Below are 19,738 nucleotides of genomic sequence, written 5' to 3' on the forward strand. Positions count from 1 at the left end.
GGCCCAAGTGCTTGGGCCCTGCACCCCATGGGAGACCAGGAGAAGCACCTGGCTCCCGGCTTCGGATCAGCATGGTGCGCCCACCGCAGTGCGCCGGCTGCGGTGGCCATTAGAGGATGAACCAACGGTAAAAAGGAAGACCTTTCTCTCTCTCTCTCTCTCTCTCACTATCCACTCTGCCTGTAAAAAAAGAAAAACCAAAACCAAACAAACAAAAACAAAAACAAAACAAAACAAAACAAAGCACTGACATGCACCTGCATCCCTTTTCTCTGCCCATTGGATGCTGACTCTCTGCCTGAAGGGGTACCTAAGGTTGGAGGATGGATGAGGTCAGCTGTCCCATGATCACTAGTGTCATATTGTTAGGTCACAGCCGGGGCAGCTTGCCAGAACAGGTACAGGAGAAGGGCCACCCCAAGGTCTGAGCTGCCAGTGTCTGCTTGAAGCTATGGTCTATTCATGGCTTCAGATGGCTGCCAAAGGCCAGACATTGTGCACACCAGGGTCAGATGCATTGCACTGAAGTGATGGAATTGTGCCAGGTGGTGGATTTCACTGCCGTGTGCCTGGTACCATGCTCTAAACTGAAGGTCTGTACTTAATGTGGGGGTCTTTCTCTCTGTGCCTCATTTCTTGGAGTTGGGGAGGGGGGATGAGGGAAATTCTGTCTTCAATGCATCTTTTCTCATTGTTGTTCTAAAACCAGGTTTTAGAACCAGGTTTAGCTACAATCTCTCACGTGGTTTCTTTAGTTCCTATTTTTTTTTAAAAAGATTTTATTTATTTGAGAGGTAGAGTTACAGACAGTGAGAAGGAGCGACAGAGAGAAAGTTCTTCCTTCCATTGGTTCACTTCCCAGATGGCCACAATGGCCAGAGCTGTGCTGATCCAAAGCCAGGATCCAGGTGCTTCCTCCCAGTCTCCCATGAGGGTGCAGGGTCCCAAGCACTTGGGCCATCTTGCACTGCTTTCCCAGGCCATAGCAGAGAGCTGGAGTGGAAGAAGGGCAGCCAGGACTAGAACCGGCGCCCATATGGGATGCCAACACTGCAGGCAGAGGATCAACCTACTGCGCCACAGTGCCAACCCTTCTTTAGCTCTTAGTTTTGTGCATGGATCTTTGTTCAGACTGATGTTCCTATGGGGGAGGCTATTGCTGAAGATTCTTACTCTACCTTTTTACTGCACCCCTTCACAGTTTAAAAAATTAAGATTAATGTATTTTATGTAAGGTGCTCTGAACTTTTCCTGAAACCGTATAGGATCATTTTGTCAGTGTTGAGTAAGAAAATTAGAATAGTGCTGAGAACACATTGTTATTACTGCATGCTACAAATATAGTTATACACCCAGAGCACTTATAATTTACTGAGAAACCATTAGAAGTAATAAGTATGCTTAGTGAAATAACTAAATTCCAAATAATCTCAAAAAATCAAACTCTCATAATTCAGCAATAACCATTGGTATGCTTGATTTGTGTCCCATTTTCTCAACCCCACAACTTATATATTTATGTTCTAACCCCAATGGTTTTGGGACTTGGTAGTGGGTAAAGGTTGGAAGAGTTTTAAGTTGCATTTTAGAAAAAGCTCAGATTCCTTTGAAGAGAAGGTTGGTAGAAACTTGGACATTAGAGGCTGGTGCTGTGGTATAGCAGGTTATGCCATTGCCTACTGTGCCATCATTCCATATGGGTGCCAGCTTGAGTTCTGGTTGTTCCACTTCTGATCCAACTTCCTGCTAATGTGCCTGGAAATAACAGCAGAGGCTGGTGCAAGCACTTGGGCCCCTGCACCCATGTTGGAGACCCAGAAGAAGCTCCTGGCTCCTGGCTTCAGCTTGGCCCATCCTGGCCATTGGTGGTCATTTGGGGAGGGATCTAGTGGATCTAAGACCTCTTTCACATGATCTCTTCCTCTATCTCTATGTAACTCTGCTTTTTAAATAAATAAAACATTTTTTAAGAGGAAACATGGACATTAAAAGTGCTTCTGATGAAGGGCCTAATTGCAGGAAGAACATCCTTTCTATAAAGAGGTGAAGATCTTGGCTGAATCATTTTCTAATGTTTGTGGAAGATGGGGCTGGTGAATAGTGAACTTGGGTATTTAAGGAAGGAGATTTCTAGCACAGTGTCATAGCAAAATGTTGGTGGAGAGAATAAATCAAAGCAGGAATTGCTAAGCAAAAAGGAAGCAGAACTTGAAGATTTGAAAAATCTTCATCATATTTGTATTGAAAAAGATAGGAAGAATATGTGTTCTGGAGAAAGCACCAAATAGTATGGTAGACAGCAATTTTATAAAGAAGTTATGGATCCAAAGGACCATCTCAGCAAAAATGCTGCCGTCTTGAACAGAAGGAGACAAAGACAGTCAAAGATGTCTTTCAAGTCCTGAGATTTCTACACACAGAACAATAGAGCTTTTTGTTATAAGATTGCATTATTGGCGCTGGCACTGTGGAGTAGTGGGTAAAGCTGCCTCCTGCAGTGCCAGCATCCTGTATGGGTGCTGCTTAAAGTCCCGGCTTCTCCATGTCTGATCCAGCTCTCTGCTGTGGCCTGGGAAAGCAGAAGATGGCCCAAGTCCGTGTGTTCTTGCATCTGCGTGGGAGAGCTGGAAGAAGCTCCTGGCTCCTGGCTCCTGGCTTCGGATTGGCGCAGCTCCGGCCATTGTGGCCATCTGAGGAGTGAACCAGTGGATGGTAGACCTTCCTCTTTCTCTCTCTCTCTCTCTCTCTCTCTGCCCCTGCCTCTCTGTAGCTCTGCCTTTCAAATAAATATATAAATCTTAGAAAAAAAAGATTGCATTATCCTCCAAGTGAAAAGAAGAGTGATTCAGAGATTAGCAGGGCTACCCCATCCCAGAACATCCTGCATCCTAGAGAATGAGGCCACTTCTTTGGTTTTACTGGCCCTGGTTGCTGTCTCTACACTGAGTGCCCTTTGGTAGGACCAGAGGTGGGGGAAGCCATCTGTTAGCCCCTCAGAAAAGAAGCTGAAGACAGAGAGGGTTGCACTTGAGTATAAAACAATATTTTATTTATTTATTTATTTATTTGAAAGTCACAGTTACAGAGAGAGAAGAAGTGGGGGGGGGGGAGGGAAGGAGAGAGAGAATGAGAATTATTTGCTTGTTCACTTCCCAGATGGTTACAATGGCTTTGGATGGACCAGGCTAAAGCCATGAGCCAGGAGTTTTCATCTGGATCACTCAAAAAATGCAGGCAGGGGCTCAAACACTTGGGCCATTTCCTGCTGCTTTCCCAGGCCGTTAGCAGGGAGCTGGATCAGAAGTGGAACATCTGGGATGGAGCTGGCATCCATATACAAGGCCTTGTGTTGCACGTGATGTCTTTACCCATTCTGCCACAATGTCGACTAGGCACTGGAGTTTACAATGAAATTTGCCTAGGTGTTTAGAATACTTTTGTTTCTAGTTTCTCTTTTTTGGAAATGAATGTCTATTCTATGCCTGTCCCACAATTGCATTCTGGAAACACATGAATTGTCTGATGTGACAGGTTTACAGTTGGAGAGGAATTGTGCCTTAGGATGACTTACAGATGATTAATGTTTTAACAAACTGCTTACCTGTTATCCAGAGCAGCTGTACCATTTTACATTTCCACTGGCATTGTATGAGGGTTCCACATTCTCATCTACCCTAGTTGTTATCTTTTTTACTATGGCCATTTAACTGTATGTGAAGTGATACCAATTGCCTTTTTGTAAGTACAGGTAGCCTTCATTGATTAGATGTAGATGATAGCTATCTTTTCCTTTGCCCTAACCAGTGGCACATGACAATGAGAGCATTTATTAGATCACATTCTATCAACGTTTAAAATAGTTATTATCAAGCACCAAAAAAGTCATACAATTTTAGTTTGGGAAATTGACTTCCAGGACCATCCAGGAGAGATTTATGTCATGGAGACTGAGGCAAAATTCAGACTGCAGAACCAGTTATCTCCAATTTTGGTCAGGAAACAAGAGCCTGCCCTCTGGGGGTGGCATACAGGTCATGCATGCAGAGCTCCTGGCCCAGAGAGCTCCTCTCAAGGTGTTAGGCTGCCGGGTGGGCAGGTGCTCATAACTTGCCCATGAAGGGGTACTGATGGCTGTTCCTGCCTAGAAACATACATGAGCATCAATCATTTCATCAGTGACAGAGTGCTTTTCATGCCCTTTGTGCTAATTATCCAACACACTTGTGCAGGTTTTGATAAGGATTCTGGAAACATTTACAAAGCTGTAGCTGACATCCATATTATGGACAAGGGAGGTTCAAATATTGACTAATCATTCTCTCTCTCTCTCTCTCTCTTAAAAAGATTTATTTATTTATTTGAAAGGCAGAGTTACAGAGAGGCAGAGGCAGAGAGAGAGACGTCTTCCATCTGCTGGTTTACTCCCCAGACGGCTGCAATGGCTGGAGCTGAGCTGATCCGAAGCTGAGCCAGGAGCTTCTTCCAGGTTTCCCATGCAGGAGCAGGGGCCCTCTTCTACTGCTTTCCCACACCATAGCAGGGAACTGGATCATAAGCGAAGCTGCGGGAACTTGAACCTGTGCTCTTGTGGGATGCTGGCACTGTAGGTGGTGGCTTTACCCAGTACACCACAGCACCATCCTTGACTAATTGTTCTTAATGGTGGTTGGTCCATGTTTAACATACTGTCCAGAAAAAAAAATCAGGTTTAAAGAGACTAGAGTTCAGAATCCAGTGTACAGGACAATATGCAGTCCATCTGCAGTTTTTCCTCCTAGGTTTACCGTGGGTCACAATTATTTGCTTTGGGCACACCATCATTTCCTGAACACTTCTATATGCTTTATTATTTGCATGTCTGAGCACAGTCCCAGTTCCTTAGTTTTATTTTCAGTTAACAAAAAGCTATTCATCTCTATATCCTTTTATCCAGACACATGGAATTGATCGCATTCACAAGCATGTCAGAGATTAAGTAAGGCAAGCAAATAAATAACACACTAGGACAGACTCTGAAATAGATGTGGATACTAGGTGTGAGTAGAACACAAAGGAAGGATCCATTATTTCTGTCTGGGAAACCTGGGAAGAGTATCCCAGAAAACAAGCATTTTTAGCAGGGATATGAAAATGCATTGGGATATGTTTTCGCTTCTCTGGGCACACACTGCCTTTCTGGGCTGAGGATTGGAGATCAAGCTGGAATGAGTGGAAATCGGGATGGAGAAGTTGTAGCCTGGGTGTGGCCTCCAGGAAGCCGTGGCTCCAAGGATTTACAAGTAATTTAGAGGTTCTGGTGTTGTGGCTCTGTGGGTTAAGCTGCTGCCTGGGGCACTGGCATCCCGTGAGTGCTGGTTTTGATATATGCAGGCATGTAGGATAAAATTCAATTAGGTTTGTGAGCTGGAAGACTACGCCTTCACCATACCACCTGTGTGATCTCATGCCCCTACCTGACCACACCTGTGCGCCTACCTGCCAGTCAGACTAATTAACCACTCCCCTTTGGAAGTGGATTAAAGGCCTGGAGCATGGTGGGCCCCACCCTTTTTTCCCCTCCCTGCCCTTGATACCTTGCTGCCCTGCCGGGCACCTTCGGGTCACGTGGCCTTTGGGCCACCTGCTCTATGCTTTCCAGCCTGCACGCTCCTCCATGTGGCTGGCATCTGGCCTATCTTTGCTCAGTATGAATCCAGATTTCCCTCTTTTAGATAGAATCCTCACTCCCTTAAGCATTTCTCTCTGAATAAAAAGCTTAAAAACTTGCCAAGCTGCCTGGTTTTTGGGGCCAGTATTCAGAATTCTCTGAATAAATGGCAAGAGCCCACATGGCTTATTAATATGGGAAATATTAATAAGCAAATCAGTATCAGTTTGTTTCCATGTGGGAAAGCATGGGAAAAGCCAGTGGTTGAGCCACCATATAGGAGACCTGGGAAAAGCTTCTGGCTTCAGCCTTGCAGCCATTTAGGGAGTGAATCTGTAGGTGGAAGTTTCTCTCTCTCTCTCTGCCTTTCAAATGAATAAATAAATCTTTAAAATAGCAAGCTAGGGCCAGAATTGATTACCCTTTTAGACATTTCAGCCTGTAGAAACACTATGAGTTCAAATGTCACCTCCTGGTGAAGCATTTTCTGAAGAATCAGGCAGAATTAATCCTGTTTCCTCTTTGCCAGGAAATGGAATTAAGTGTGTGTTACAACAAGCACTAAAAGCAATGTATTTTAAAATTAAACTTGGTGGTTTGCCTGTGTTGTGTTCCGGATTGCCCAGATAGAAAGAACCAGCGAGAGTCACCATAATGCAAAGAACAAAGGGACTTTATTTGTAGGTCTAGCATGCTGGGGCCCTGGCCTCCCATGCAACGCAGTGCTGGGAGACTAAGACCCCCTTCTCTTTGTTCCCGGGGTTTTTATAGTTCCCAGGCAAACAAGTATTATGTCCACATTCCTTCCTTCCCCTGGCCCTGCAGGACCAAGGACGGCCCACCTTATTGGTTGCCTCCACTTGGTCCTGTGGACCAGACCAACGACTGCCGGTGTCAGGTTTCATCTTCTCACACCAGGGGCATCCTGGGCCTTGTCAGTTCCTTTGTCTTGTGAGAAGCCTGTCATGGCATGGCTCTTGCCTCTCACACCTGTCAGCTTCCTCCCTGAAGAAGTCAGTACTGTGACTTCTTTTTTTATTTTTAAGATTTTATTTATTTAAAAAAGTTACATGGAGAGATGGGGAGAAAGAGAGAGGAGAAAGGTCTTCCATCTGCTGGTTTTCTCCTTAGGTGGCCACAATGGCCAGGGCTGGACCAGGCTGAAGCCAAGGGCTAGGAGTTTCATCTGGGTCTCTCATGTGGATGGCAGGGGCCCAAGCCCTTGGTCTATCCTCTGCTGCTTTTCTCAGGCCATTAGCAGGGAGCTGGACTGGAAGTGGAGCAGCCAGGACTTGAACTGGTGCCCATAAGGGATGCACGCATCTCAGGGGTCAACTCAACCCACGATGCTGCAATGCCTGCTCTAGGACTGTCTTAAACACTCAGTTTCACAGTGCCTGACATGAGAGCTTAGCATGTACTCATTGGGTGATGAATGAATGCTAGTAATTAGCATTTCTTGAGAGGTGAAGTTTACTTGGAGGCCTTTCCTCAGACACACCAGTTCTGCAGCCTCCCATCTCCTGACAGCCAGTGCCTGTTCCTCTTCCCCTTCCTGTGCCCTGGAAGCTGAGATTTTCTGGCCCAGAGGCTGCAGCAGCACGATGCAGTGGATCTCTTTCGCCCATCTCCTCTGTGCCCAGTTTTTGTGCTGTAATCTTCAGTTTTCAGACCACTGGTAGCTCCCGGTGGGCTTGTCCTGCAGGGCCCACGCTGTCGGGATGGAGGGGTGATGGTGTTCTTGACAAGAAGCACCAGAGACAGTTTCAGTGAACATGTCCATTTATTAACAGTCGGGCACAAGCTTTTATAGGGCAGGCAAAGGGGAGTAGCTAGTTCAGGGTAGCAACACTAACTCTATAGGATAAAGCCAACGCTGGCTCCTCTGTGCTTCTCTAATCAGGTTGAAGATCACAGAGCCCACATAGCCTTCCAGGTGATTTTATGGGTCTGGGCCACACCTAAGAGCTATTTACCTAGTTGACAATTACAAGGCCCTTCAACAGGAAGTGTTTGTGGGGGAAATGTGCCTGGGGCTCCTGCCGCCTGTCAGTGGTCAGGTCAAGGGTGGGTCTCAGTGTGCAGAGCCTGTGACCAGGGTTTTCCTGGGGGGCATGGTGTGCCATGCCCTCATAACCTCCTGCATGGGCTAGGCATGCAGTCTCCCAGCTAGGCACAGGATCACCCACAGCTTCCTTGGACTGAACCTCCAGTTCTTGCCTTTTGAATTTTAGGTTCTCCATATAGAGCATCCTGCCTGGAAGCTGCTCCTCCCATAGGAGGTCAGAGCTCCCAGAGGAACTTGGCAATGTTTACTGCACAGGTGCAGCTGGAGGCTTGTCAGCAGACCAGCTTCCTGGACTCTTTTTTCCCATCTGTTCTGTCTCTTTAACAAGAATCCCTAGCTCCAGGACTGGCAACCACACCTTGAATGATGGCTTGACCAGAGGATACCAGTTCCCAGTTCATTCAACCTTCTGCTCAGTTAGACACAATCCCTTTTCTTGCTCTGAACCACACTAGGGGAAAGAGCAGGAAGATGGACAAAGTCCAACCCCAGTAATATGAGTGTGTGACTAGGGGATCCCTGAGCACTGAGGACTCCTTAAAAATTTATTTATTTGAAAGAGAGGGGGTGTTATGACCAGTTCAGTTGTCCCCAAAGACCACCAAGGAGCTGATACTGCTGTAAAGTGCACGAGAGTTTTATTGCAGGTCCGGGCCTGGACTCTCAATCAACACCGACGCAGCGGGACTGAATTGAGAACTCCGACCCTTCAGTTAACAGGGTTTTTATAGGGTTTTCAGAGACATTCTATACATCATGGTACTATTTAGCAAATCATCTCATCCCGCGGGAAATTCAAAGGACATCTCTTAGAATTGATTAGTGTATCCAGTGGCGGGAATGGACCTATACTAAAGGTGGTTGGATGGCTTTGGGGTTGATGCCTTTTGAACTGATTGGCCGAAGCACAGGGTCCGAGCTGCTGGGGTGTGCGTGCCAAACTGCAGGGTCTCGGGTAGCTATCAATCACCTTATCTGCCCTTAGAAGACACCAGGAACTCTAGGTGTTTCTCTGTTATCTGCTAATCGGCTGTTGCTGGGAGAGTTTATCACAAGGGGAGTTCATTTATGTACTTTTAGGAGCTTCTGGCTCAGGGTTCAGGGCCTGGTCAGGCCCAAATTACAAGATGGAGGCCTAATTTAAAAGTTACACCTTGATCCAGGCTCAGGTCTCACAGGGGACAGCACAGTCCTACCAGCTGGTTCATTCTCCCAAATACCAGCAACAGCTGAGGCTGGGCCAGGCTGAAGCCAGGAGCCTGGAACTCAATGTAGGTCTTTCATCTAAGTGTCAGGAATTCAATTCCTTGAACCATCACTTTTACTAGAAAGCTGGAGTCAAGAGCTAGAGCTGAGTATTAAATTCAGGCACTGAGCTGTGACAAAGGTGTCTTAACCACTAGGCTAAATGCACACCCCATGGACTCTTGCTTAATTTGCAGAATGAGGGTGTTGGGGCCACTTAAATCAACCATTTTATCCTACCCGCTTGCATTTTCTACCAGAACAAATATAACATAGATTGGGAATAATGAGAGAACACATTGTTAGTCTCTTCCCATAGTGGGACTACCTGCAGAGGCAAATTCAATTTTCTTATTAAAAAGAGACTGAATTCTGGGGATGGTGTTATGGTGCAGTGGGTTAAGCTGCTGCTTTTGATGCCAGCATCCAATATGGGCACTGGTTCATGTCCCAGCTACTCCACTGCTAAGGATCTGGGAAAAGCAGTAGAAGATGGCTGATGTGTTTGGGCCCCTGCCATCTCATGGGAGAAGGAGAAGACGCTCCTGGCTCCCGGTTTCAGTCTAGCCCAGCCCTGGCTATTGTGGCCATCTTGTGTGTTAACCAGTAGATGAAATCTCTCTCTCTCTCTCTCTCTCTCTAACTCCTTCAATTAAATAAATCTTTAAAAAGAGGCTGAATTCGGGCAAGCCATTACTTTATAGTGGGTGCCTTTCAAATCCACTGTTATCTCTGGTTCTGTCCCCAAGGCTACTTTCCATACAACCATCACATGGAAATGTGCATTTCCTCCTTAGTCTGTCTGGGGAGAAGCTGGGTGAGAGCAGCAGGGGCTGAAGGTTGCATTGGGAAACCAAGTGCTCCCACCTCACAGGCAGGGTAAGATGTAATTGAAGAGTGGGCCTCCTGAACATGGCTGTGAACAGGACCACATGTAGCAATGACAGCTGCTTACTCTGGCCCCATTCCAGGGGCTTCTATCTTCTGAGCTACCATCCTAAGTCCAGTTTTCTGTGAAACAGGCTGGCCTTCCCATTGGCTGCAAGCTAACTTGGTGACTCTGGAGCTAGTCTATGTTGGAATTCCCTAAGTTCTTTCACAGAACCTGTGTTTCTCTTCTTCCTGCTGCTTTCTTCTCTACCGGCAAATGTATTCCCCTCCTTTTCTGGCAAGGTGTTCCTCGTTCATGTGTCTCACCTCGTGTTCCCTAGCCCATAAGGGCCTGCTGCAGGATGGCGATGTGATGCACACTTGAGCTCTCGTGTACTTCTTTTCTCTCATCTCCCACATCCAGTTGGATCCTTACCTCCATATTTGTCACAGTTGTTATGGAAGTAAATACCCAAGCATAGCTGCTTATGAAGGAAAGAGGCTTATTCTACCCCCAGGACTTGGAGGATCAGTCCCAGATCAGGCAGCTCCATTAGTTTGGTGTCTGTTGAAGCTGTGGGATGGCAATGGTGGGCCACATAGGGAGGAAAGAGACTACAGGGAGCCAGGCAACAGAATGAGACTGGGCCCAACTTGGCTTATGAAACCAGGACCTCCTACCACCTAGACACCTTAATTGATTTAAATTTCATTCCCTTAGTACCGATAGCTTACGACTTTTGGTTTAGATATCTGCCTGAGTTCAAGAGCAATATCTTATTCAAACCTTAGCAATGTCCACAACCTCTCCCATAGTCCCCTTCATTAGAACCCCAGGGCTCCTACTTAATACCAGGCCCTCAGTTCTTTGTCACACATTTAAAGTCAGGGGCCCCTGGAAAGCCTCTTGGATAGGATTCATCCAGGAGGGGCCCTTTTTGTGCCTTGTTCTTCCCAGAATGAAAATGTGGTGGTTACAAGCTGTCACTTAAGGATAGTAGAGCAAAAAAGATCGTGTCGAGGGAGCTGCAGTACAAACCCTGGGTTTTCCAGCCTCCAGACTTTATTTAAATGAGATAATAGCCCCTGTTTATTTAAAACAAAGGTCACCAACTGTTTTTGTAAATGACTGTAGAGAAAATATGAGAGTAAATCACTTGCTATAGCAAGTGTAATGTGGCAATATAGAAAATTCCTTAGACTTTCAGGGCCATATGATGGCTGCTGTATCACTGTTGCAGAGCAAAAGCACTCACGGCAATATGCAATCCAACAGGCACGGCTGTGCTGCAGTAGAACTTTATTTACAGAGAATGAGTGCTCTGTAATTGTTGGCACTTAGGTTAAGGTCTACGTTTGGGCCTGTGTTTGTTGACCCTTAATTTAAGCTACTGTTATTAGGCCTCCATTGGTAGCAGAAAACTCAGACCCTCACTATATCAATTATCTTTGCTGAGGCTGCTGTTCCCAAATACCACAGACTGAGGCTTAAACAACAGAAGCTCATTTTCTCACAGTTCTGAAGGCTGGAAACATGTAATCAAGGTGCCGGCAGGGTTGAATTCCTCTGAAACCTCTCTCCTTAGCTCTCCAACTTCCTGCTGATGCACACTTTGAAAGGGAGCAGGTAATGGTCCAAGTTCTTGGGTTCCTGACACTCAATAGGGAGACCTGAATTAAGTTTGAGGCTCCTGACTTCAGCCTGGCCCAGCCCTGGCTGTTGTATTTGGGAAGTGAACCAGTGGGCAGGAGATCCGTGTCTCTCTTCCTTTCAAATAATTAAACACATATGTTTAAAAAAACCCTCATCAAATATTAAGGAGATGCCAGAACAGCTGTATCTCATAAGGAATATAATATTAAGAGGATCAAGAGATGGGATGCCCACTGCCACTAGATTCTAACTTGATTGGTCCTTTGTCCCAAGTGATTTTAATTTAATGAAGTATATAAGTTTTTGATGGAGAGAGTGAGTGCTTTCCCTATGGGTAGGGAGGAGTTACAATAATGTCAAGATTCCAGGATTTGAATACCTGCACCTAACTTGCTCTGCATAGGGACTACTGACACAGCCTTCCTTCCATGAGATCATTAACATTTTGTCATGATACAATATTCATACCAAGAAATACATGTAAATGTACCAAGAAGAGAGTTTTTTTGGTAGTCATCTGATCATACTCGTAACCAATACTTAAGAACAAAGCATTACCCAAGAGTCCTCACTATTCTGATCCTCCATTTCTTTTTTTTTAGCGTGTCAAAAAAGAGTATATTGTCACTTATCCGGTATGATTCAGTGCAGCACTATTTAGAACTATATACCATATGACATGACATCCACACAATTTTTTTTACTCTATATATTAAGTAGGCGTTGCAACTGGGTTCCTGTGCAAAGAAATTTTTTGTGTGTGTAGAGGTTAGAGTTAGAGGCAGTAATAGAAAATTATATTAGCTAAGTATCCACATTATTCACGACTAAAGTTCTTCCTGGCTGAGAAAAATATATTGGATTTTTTAAAATGAGCATTTTGCTAATATATTCTAAATCCTGTTGCAAAATGAATGCTGAAGGTCAACTTCCTTTGGAAATGAGACTTGAGTTTTGGAACACAGTTACATTAGAAGGTGAGAGATGTTATTTCTTTTGGCACCTACCTGGGTGCATCCTTTTACTCTTAGAAAGTGTTAGGTAATAGACTTCCTTAGTAGAAATTGAAATTCACCTCTGACCAGAATGACTCATTACAGAAGTCGGGAGTTGTCTCATGTACTAAACTATGCAGAAGATTTAACACACTCAGAATTTACATTTAGTTTATGTATCCATTGCCAAAGCGATTAATTCATGGGGATAAATTTATTAAGCACTTGGATTTTCTTTCCCCTGAAGGGGCAGACAAAACAAATGAATAAGAATCTCCTTCCTATGCACTGGGGTGCTGAGTTGGGAAAGGAGCATGACAGGAGGATAATGGACCTGACCTCTTTGTGACCTTGTGGGGGACAGTGCCACAGGGGTCCACTGAGGGGAGGGTACTGTTGTCTGTCTACTGCTGTTAGGTAGGGCCAGGCACATAGAGCATGTGGGTGAGAGAGGCCTCCCTGAGGAAACAAAGGGCCCCTGGAAAGGAATGTAGCAGCCTTTAACAGCCTCAGAAGATCACCCTGGAAACAGCCCAGGATTTTACACTGCAAAATCTTGCCCACGCCCGGATAACTTTATAGGTGGTTCTAGCCTTCGCCCAAAGAAGCCGCCCAGGAAAATCCTCTCTGCCCAGCACCAAGAAGGCTTGGGTAACAAACCCATGGGAAATAATTTTGCTTATTTCATTTCTAGCAAAACTTTTCTCCAGGAAGGGGCTGGAGAAAAATGGTGAGAACTGGACCCCATTCTGTTACAAACTCCAGTCTGAACACAGACTGTGCTCTCAGCCCTCAGTTGCTGCCCAACTGGTCTATCGTGTGTATTGCTTTTAGTTCTCAGCTCTCAGCTCACAGGCCTGCCTGTCCTGTCAGATGGATTCTCTCCATTAAACTGTGTAACTTTGCTTCTCCCAGTCAGAATGCCTAGACTCTCCGTTTCTATCTGGGAAGCTGCCCATTTGTTCTGACGCATGTTCTGCCCATTAAACCTTGCTAGCTTGCTTACCACTCCTCTCTGTCCCACTCTTTACTGAGTGGAGGTAGGAGTCTCTGTTTCAGCAGTCTCTGCTAGCACTGACGCCTGTGTGTCCAAGTGCCATGCCTTACTTTACTGCTAAAGTCCCTAGGATGCCTCTCTTCCTGGCCCCAGCAGCATTGTGCATGGTCGCCAAGCAGGCAGCCTTCCCTTCTGTTCTTTACTTCAGGTTGGTGCCAAGTGATGTTATGCCAAAGTGCAGCGTTTCTCAAACCCTCAGGAAGAGTTCTTTGGTGTCAGTGTTGCTTCTCTGTCTTGGTCACAGAGGGAAGAAAAACATACAGAAAATGAAAAACCCATTCTAACACTGCTCAGTGATCTGTTACATCAGGGGTTGAGAGAGTGGAGGACTTTCTGGTTTCCCAGCTATTCATTTTGGGAGACCACCTTGCCACCTTGCTGTGGGCAGACAGAAGGATGAGTGTGACAGCCAAACAATTGCTCAGAAGTACAGTACATTGCAGTGGCTATAGCCCATGTATGAGGTGGCTTTGGGAGATGGGGTGTTGACTTAATGTTTTATGATGTATAATTTTATTTTTAAATGTCATACAATATTTGCAGTGTTTATGGGGAAGTGTGATAACTTAAACCACATATGCAATCTGTAATGATAAAAAGTATAATCAGAATTTCTATCAGCTTAAACATTTATCAGTTCTTTTTATTGTGCATATTTGAACTCCTGTCTTCTAGTTCTTTCTAAAACATAACACACTGTGGACTATTGCTATCCTGAGGTGATATAGAATTTATTCCTCCTAAGAAACTGTTTTTATATTAGCCATTCATTATCAACTTTTTTCTATACCCATCCCTCTGTCCTTTCTACCTTCTAGTGACATCTGCTGCATTCTCTACTTCTATGAAATTGGCTATTTTAATATTATACATATGGGTGAGAATGTGTGGAATTTGTTTTTCTGTGCCTAGCTAATTTCACTTCATATAATGTGCTCCAGTTCCATTCATTTTGCTACAAATAATCCCATTTAATGGTTGATTAATGTTCCATCTCTTTCTCCCTCTCTCTGTCCCTCTGTCTCTCACTCACTCTGTCATACACACACATCACATGTTCCTTATCAACTCATGTGTTGATACCACAGCTTTTACCTTGTGAACAGTGCTACAATCAACATAGGAATACAGATGCATCTTTGATATATTAATTTCATTTTATTTAGATTAATATTCTGTTGTAAGATTGTTGGATAAAATAGCAGTTCCATTTCCTGGATTTTTAAAGGAAGCTGCATGATGTTATACATAATAGCATACTAGCTTTCACTTCTAGCAATAATATATAATGGTTTCCTTTCCTCCACATCCTTTCCAGCAGCTGTTATCTTTTATCTTTTCGATAATAGCCATTCAGTAATCACCTGAGGCTCTTGTCATGAGCTGCCAAGGTTATGGAAGCCTTTTGAGTTCACCAACTCCAACCTTATTTAGACAAGGCTATAGTCAAAGTGGAAGTTCTCTCCTCCCTTCAGAGACAGGTACTACTTTCTTTGATGGCCCATTCTTTCCACTGGGATCTCATTCACAGAGATCTTTCATTTAAGTCATTTTTTTTTTTTTGCCACAGTGTCTTGGCTTTCCATGCATAAGAAACTCTCATGGGTTTTTTAACCAGATCCGAATGCCTTAAGGGCTGATTCTGAGGCCTGAGTGCTGTTTAGGGCATCTGCCATTCTATGAGTCTGCTGTGTGTCCTGCTTCCCATGTTAGATCGTTCTCTCCATTTTAATAATATCAGTTATTATAAGCAGACTGTAGCATTTTTTATGTGATCCCTTTGACACTTAATCCTATCTTTATGATCAGTTATGAACTGAAACTTATCACTTTGACTAGTGAGATGGCATTGGTACATGCCACCTTAATAGGCTAAGTCCAAGTGAGCATGTGCTGAACTGTACATCTCCTCCCTCTCTTATTCCTACTCTTATATTTAACAGGGATCACTTTTCAGATAAATTCAAATGACCAAAAATAACTGCGTGTTTATTAAAGAGTTTAACCAATGTTATTAAGTAGAACAAAAAATTCTAAAAGGGATAAAGTATTAAGTTGTTCATCAACAGTCAGGACAAGGGCTGATCAAGTCCCTGTTTCTCACAGTGTCCATTTCACTTCAACAGGTTTCATTTTGGTGCTCAGTTAGTTGTCACTGAAAAGGGAGAACATATGGTATTTGTCCATTTGGGACTGGCTTATTTCACTCAGCTTGATGTTTAACAATTCTTCCATTTTGTTGCAAGTGTCTGGATTTCATTTTTTATTGCTGTATAGTATTCTATAGAGAACATATCCCACAATTTCTTATCCAGTCTTCTGTTGATGGGCATGTAGGTTGATTCCATGTCTTAGCTATTGTGAATTGAGCTGCAATAAACATTGAGGTGCAGACAGGTCTTTTATTTGCCAATTTCATTTCCTTTGGGGAAATTCCAAGGAGTAGGATGGTTGGGTCATGTGGTAGGGCTATATTAGGTTTTCTGAGGAATCTCCCCATTGTCTTCCATAGTGACTTTACTAGTTTGCATTCCAACCAACTGTGGATAACTGCCATTTTCCTAAATCCTCACAAGCATCTGTTGTTAGTGGATCTGTATATAAGGCATTCTAACTGGGATGAGGTGTTACCTCATTGTGGTTTTATTTTGCATTTCCCTGATGGCTAGTGCTCCTGGACATTTTTTCATGTGTCTGTTGGCCATTTGGATTTCCTCTTTTGGAAAATGTCTATTTAGGTCTCTGGCCCATCTCTTAAGTCATTTATTTGGTTGTTGTGGAGTTTCTAGATCTCTTTGTAGATTTTGGTTATCAACCCTTTTTTGGTTGCATAATTTGCAAATATTTTTTCCCATTCTGTCTGTTGCCTCTTCACTCTCCTGACTGTTTCTTTTGCAGTACAGAAACATCTCAATTTGATGTAATCCCAATTGTTAACTTTTGCTTTGACTGTCTGTGCCTCCTGGGTCTTTTCCATGAAGTCTTTGCCTGTGCATATGTCTTTCAGGGTTTCTCTGATGCTCTCTAATAATTTGATGGTATTGGGTCATAGATTTAGATCTTTAATCCTTGTTGAGTGGATTTTTGTGTAAGGTGTAAGGTAGGGGTCTTGCTTCATGCTTCTGCATGTGGAAATCCAGTTTTCCCAGCACCATTTATTGAATAGACTGTCCTTGCTCCAGGAATTGGTTTTAGATCCTTGATCAAATATAAGTTAGCTATAGATGTTTGTATTGATTTCTGGTGTTTCTTTTCTGTTCCCTTGGTCTATGCTTCTGTTTCTGTACCAGTACCGTGCTGTTTTGATTATAACTGCCCTGTAGTATGTCCTGAAATCTGGTGTTGTGATGCCTCTGGCTTTGTTTTTGTTGTACAAGATTGCTTTAGCTATTCGAGGTCTCCTGTGCCTCCATATGAATTTCAATGTCACTTTTTTTCCAGTTCTGAGAAGATGTATTAAGTATTTTGATTGGTATCGCATTGAATCTATACATTGCTTTTGGTAGAATGCACATTTTGATGATTCTGATTCTTCCAATCCATGAGCATGGAAGATTTTTCCAATTTTTGGTATCCTCTTCTATTTCTTTCTTTAAGATTTTGTAATTCTCATCGTAGAGATCTTTGACGTCCTTGGTTAAGTTTATTCCAAGGTATTTGATTGTTTTTGTAGCTATTGTGAATGGGATTGATCTTAGATGTTCTTTTTCAGCCTTGGCATTGTCTGTGTATATAAAGGCTGTTGATTTTTGTGTATTGATTTTATATCCTGCCACTTTGCCAAACTCTTCTATGAGTTCCAATAGTCTCCTAGTAGAGTTCCGATGAGAATGTTTACATACAGAAATCAACTTAACAACAGATGCTGGCAAGGATGTGGGGAAAAAGGGACACTAATCCACTGTTGGTGGTAATGCCAACTGGTAAAGCCACTATGGAAGTCAGTTTGGAGATTGCTCAGAAACCTGAATATAACACTACTATACAACCCAGCCATCCCACTCCTTGGAATTTCTCCAAAGGAAATGAAATTGGCAAATAAAGACCTGTTTGCATCTCAATGTTTATTGCAGCTCAATTCACAATAGCTAAGACATGGAATCAACGTACATGCCCATCAACAGAAGACTGGATAAAGAAACTATGGGATATGTACTCTATAGAATGCTATACAGCAGTAAAAAATGAAATCCAGATATTTGCAACAAAATGGAAGAATTGTTAAACATCAAGCTGAGTGAAATAAGCCAGTCCCAAATGGACAAATACCATATGTTCTCCCTTTTCAGTGACAACTACTGAGCACCAAAATGAAACCTGTTGAAGTGAAATGGACACTGTGAGAAACAGGGACTTGATCAGCCCTTGTCCTGACTGTCGAGGAACAACTTACTATTTTATACCTTTTAGAATTTTTTTGTTCTACTTAATAACATTGGTTAAACTCTTTAATTAACACGCATTTATTCTTGGTCATTTGAACTTAACTGAAAATAATCCCTGTTAAATATAAGAGTAGGAATAAGAGAGGGAGGAGATGTACAGTTCAGCACATGATCACTTGGACTTACCCCTAATGGTAGAGCTAGAAAGGTGCCAGGGGATTCCATTAATCTCATCAAGGTGGCATGTACCAATGGCATCTTACTTGTTAAAGTGATCAGTTTAAGTTCATCATTGATGAAAAAGATAGGATTAAGTGTCAAAGGGATTACATAAATAAGACCAGTGTCTGCAAATAATAATTGATATAATTTAAAAGCAGAGAATGATCCTACATGAGAAGCAGGATACACAGCAGACTCATAGAATGGCACATACCCTGAACAGCACTCTGGCCTCAGAATCAACACTTACGGCATTCAGATCTGCTAAAATGCCCATGAGAGTTTCTTATGCATGGAAAGCCAAGACACTGTGGCAAAAAAAATGACCTAAATTAAAGATCTCTGTGAGTGAGATCCCAGCTGAAAGAATGGGCCATCAAAGAAGGAGTACCTTTCTCTGAAGGGAGGAGAGAATTTCCACTTTGACTATGGCCTTGTCTAATTAAGATTAGAGTTGGCGAATTCAAGAGGCTTCTTGGGAGCTCATGACAAGAGCCTCAGGTGATTACTGACATCATAAATGAGAGTGTCAATTGTTAAATTAACAAGAGGAGACACTGTGCTCCTGCTCCCTATGTAAGACCTCTGTCCTTAATGTGTTGTACTATGTGAATTAACGGTAAAACTACTACTCAAACAGTACTTTATACTTTGTGTGTCTGTGTGGGTATAGTCTGTTGAAATCTTTGTATATACTAAGTTGATCTGTATGTAAAGATAATTGAAAATAAATCTTGATGGAGAATGGGGTGGGAGAGGGAGTGGGAGATTGGATGATTGTGGGTGGGTTGGAGGTTTTGGGTGGAAAAGCCACTATAATCCAAAAGTTGTACTTTGGAAATTTATATTTATTAAAAAGGTTGAAAAAAAGAAAATAGATTCTTGTAGTAATTTCACACATTTTGAAAAGTATGGCAAGGTATTTAAGGAGTCCAAGAGACTAGAGAGTGGAGGCAAAAAAATGACTTCCTTGAAACAAGATCTTACCATGTAGACCCAACTGGGTATTGGAAATGCTGTGTCTTTACACTCATTTCGAATGGAAGTGTCTCTAATGCTTATCTTATGTTTGTTTTAATAGTGTGTGTTTTGTATTGGGGAAAAGTCTTCAGCTAAAGAATAATGGTATTCAAAGACAGACTCAAAAAATGAGTCAGAAATGTTTTTTGCACTTGGCTCTAAGAACAAGATCCCAGACTTTATCCTGAACCTTGTCATATTTATGAGGGGTAGGTGGGAGAACTCTGGGAGCCCTGTGTATTGGGAAAAGTTTATTTTCATATGTAAGGAATGTAATTGCTTTTCTTACTAGAGGATCCTCTTTGGAAGACTATGTTTTCCAACGATGCCCACCACAGCATCTTCCATCCTAGATGATTTAGAACTTTCCATGTCCACATCAAAAGATAAAATCAAGTTTCCTCTCCCTGAATCTTTTAGGACTTGAGATTTTCCTGTAACAAACAGAAAATGTGGCAGAAGTAATACTCTGTGAATCTGATGCTAGGTCATAAAGGCAATTAAAACAGCTTAATGATTGTGGGTATTTGTTTGAGATGACTAAAATGCTTGACACCATATGAAATTGGTGGGAA

Source organism: Oryctolagus cuniculus, chromosome 8 (genome assembly GCF_964237555.1).
Source record: "Oryctolagus cuniculus chromosome 8, mOryCun1.1, whole genome shotgun sequence".
NCBI classification, from domain to species: domain Eukaryota; kingdom Metazoa; phylum Chordata; class Mammalia; order Lagomorpha; family Leporidae; genus Oryctolagus; species Oryctolagus cuniculus.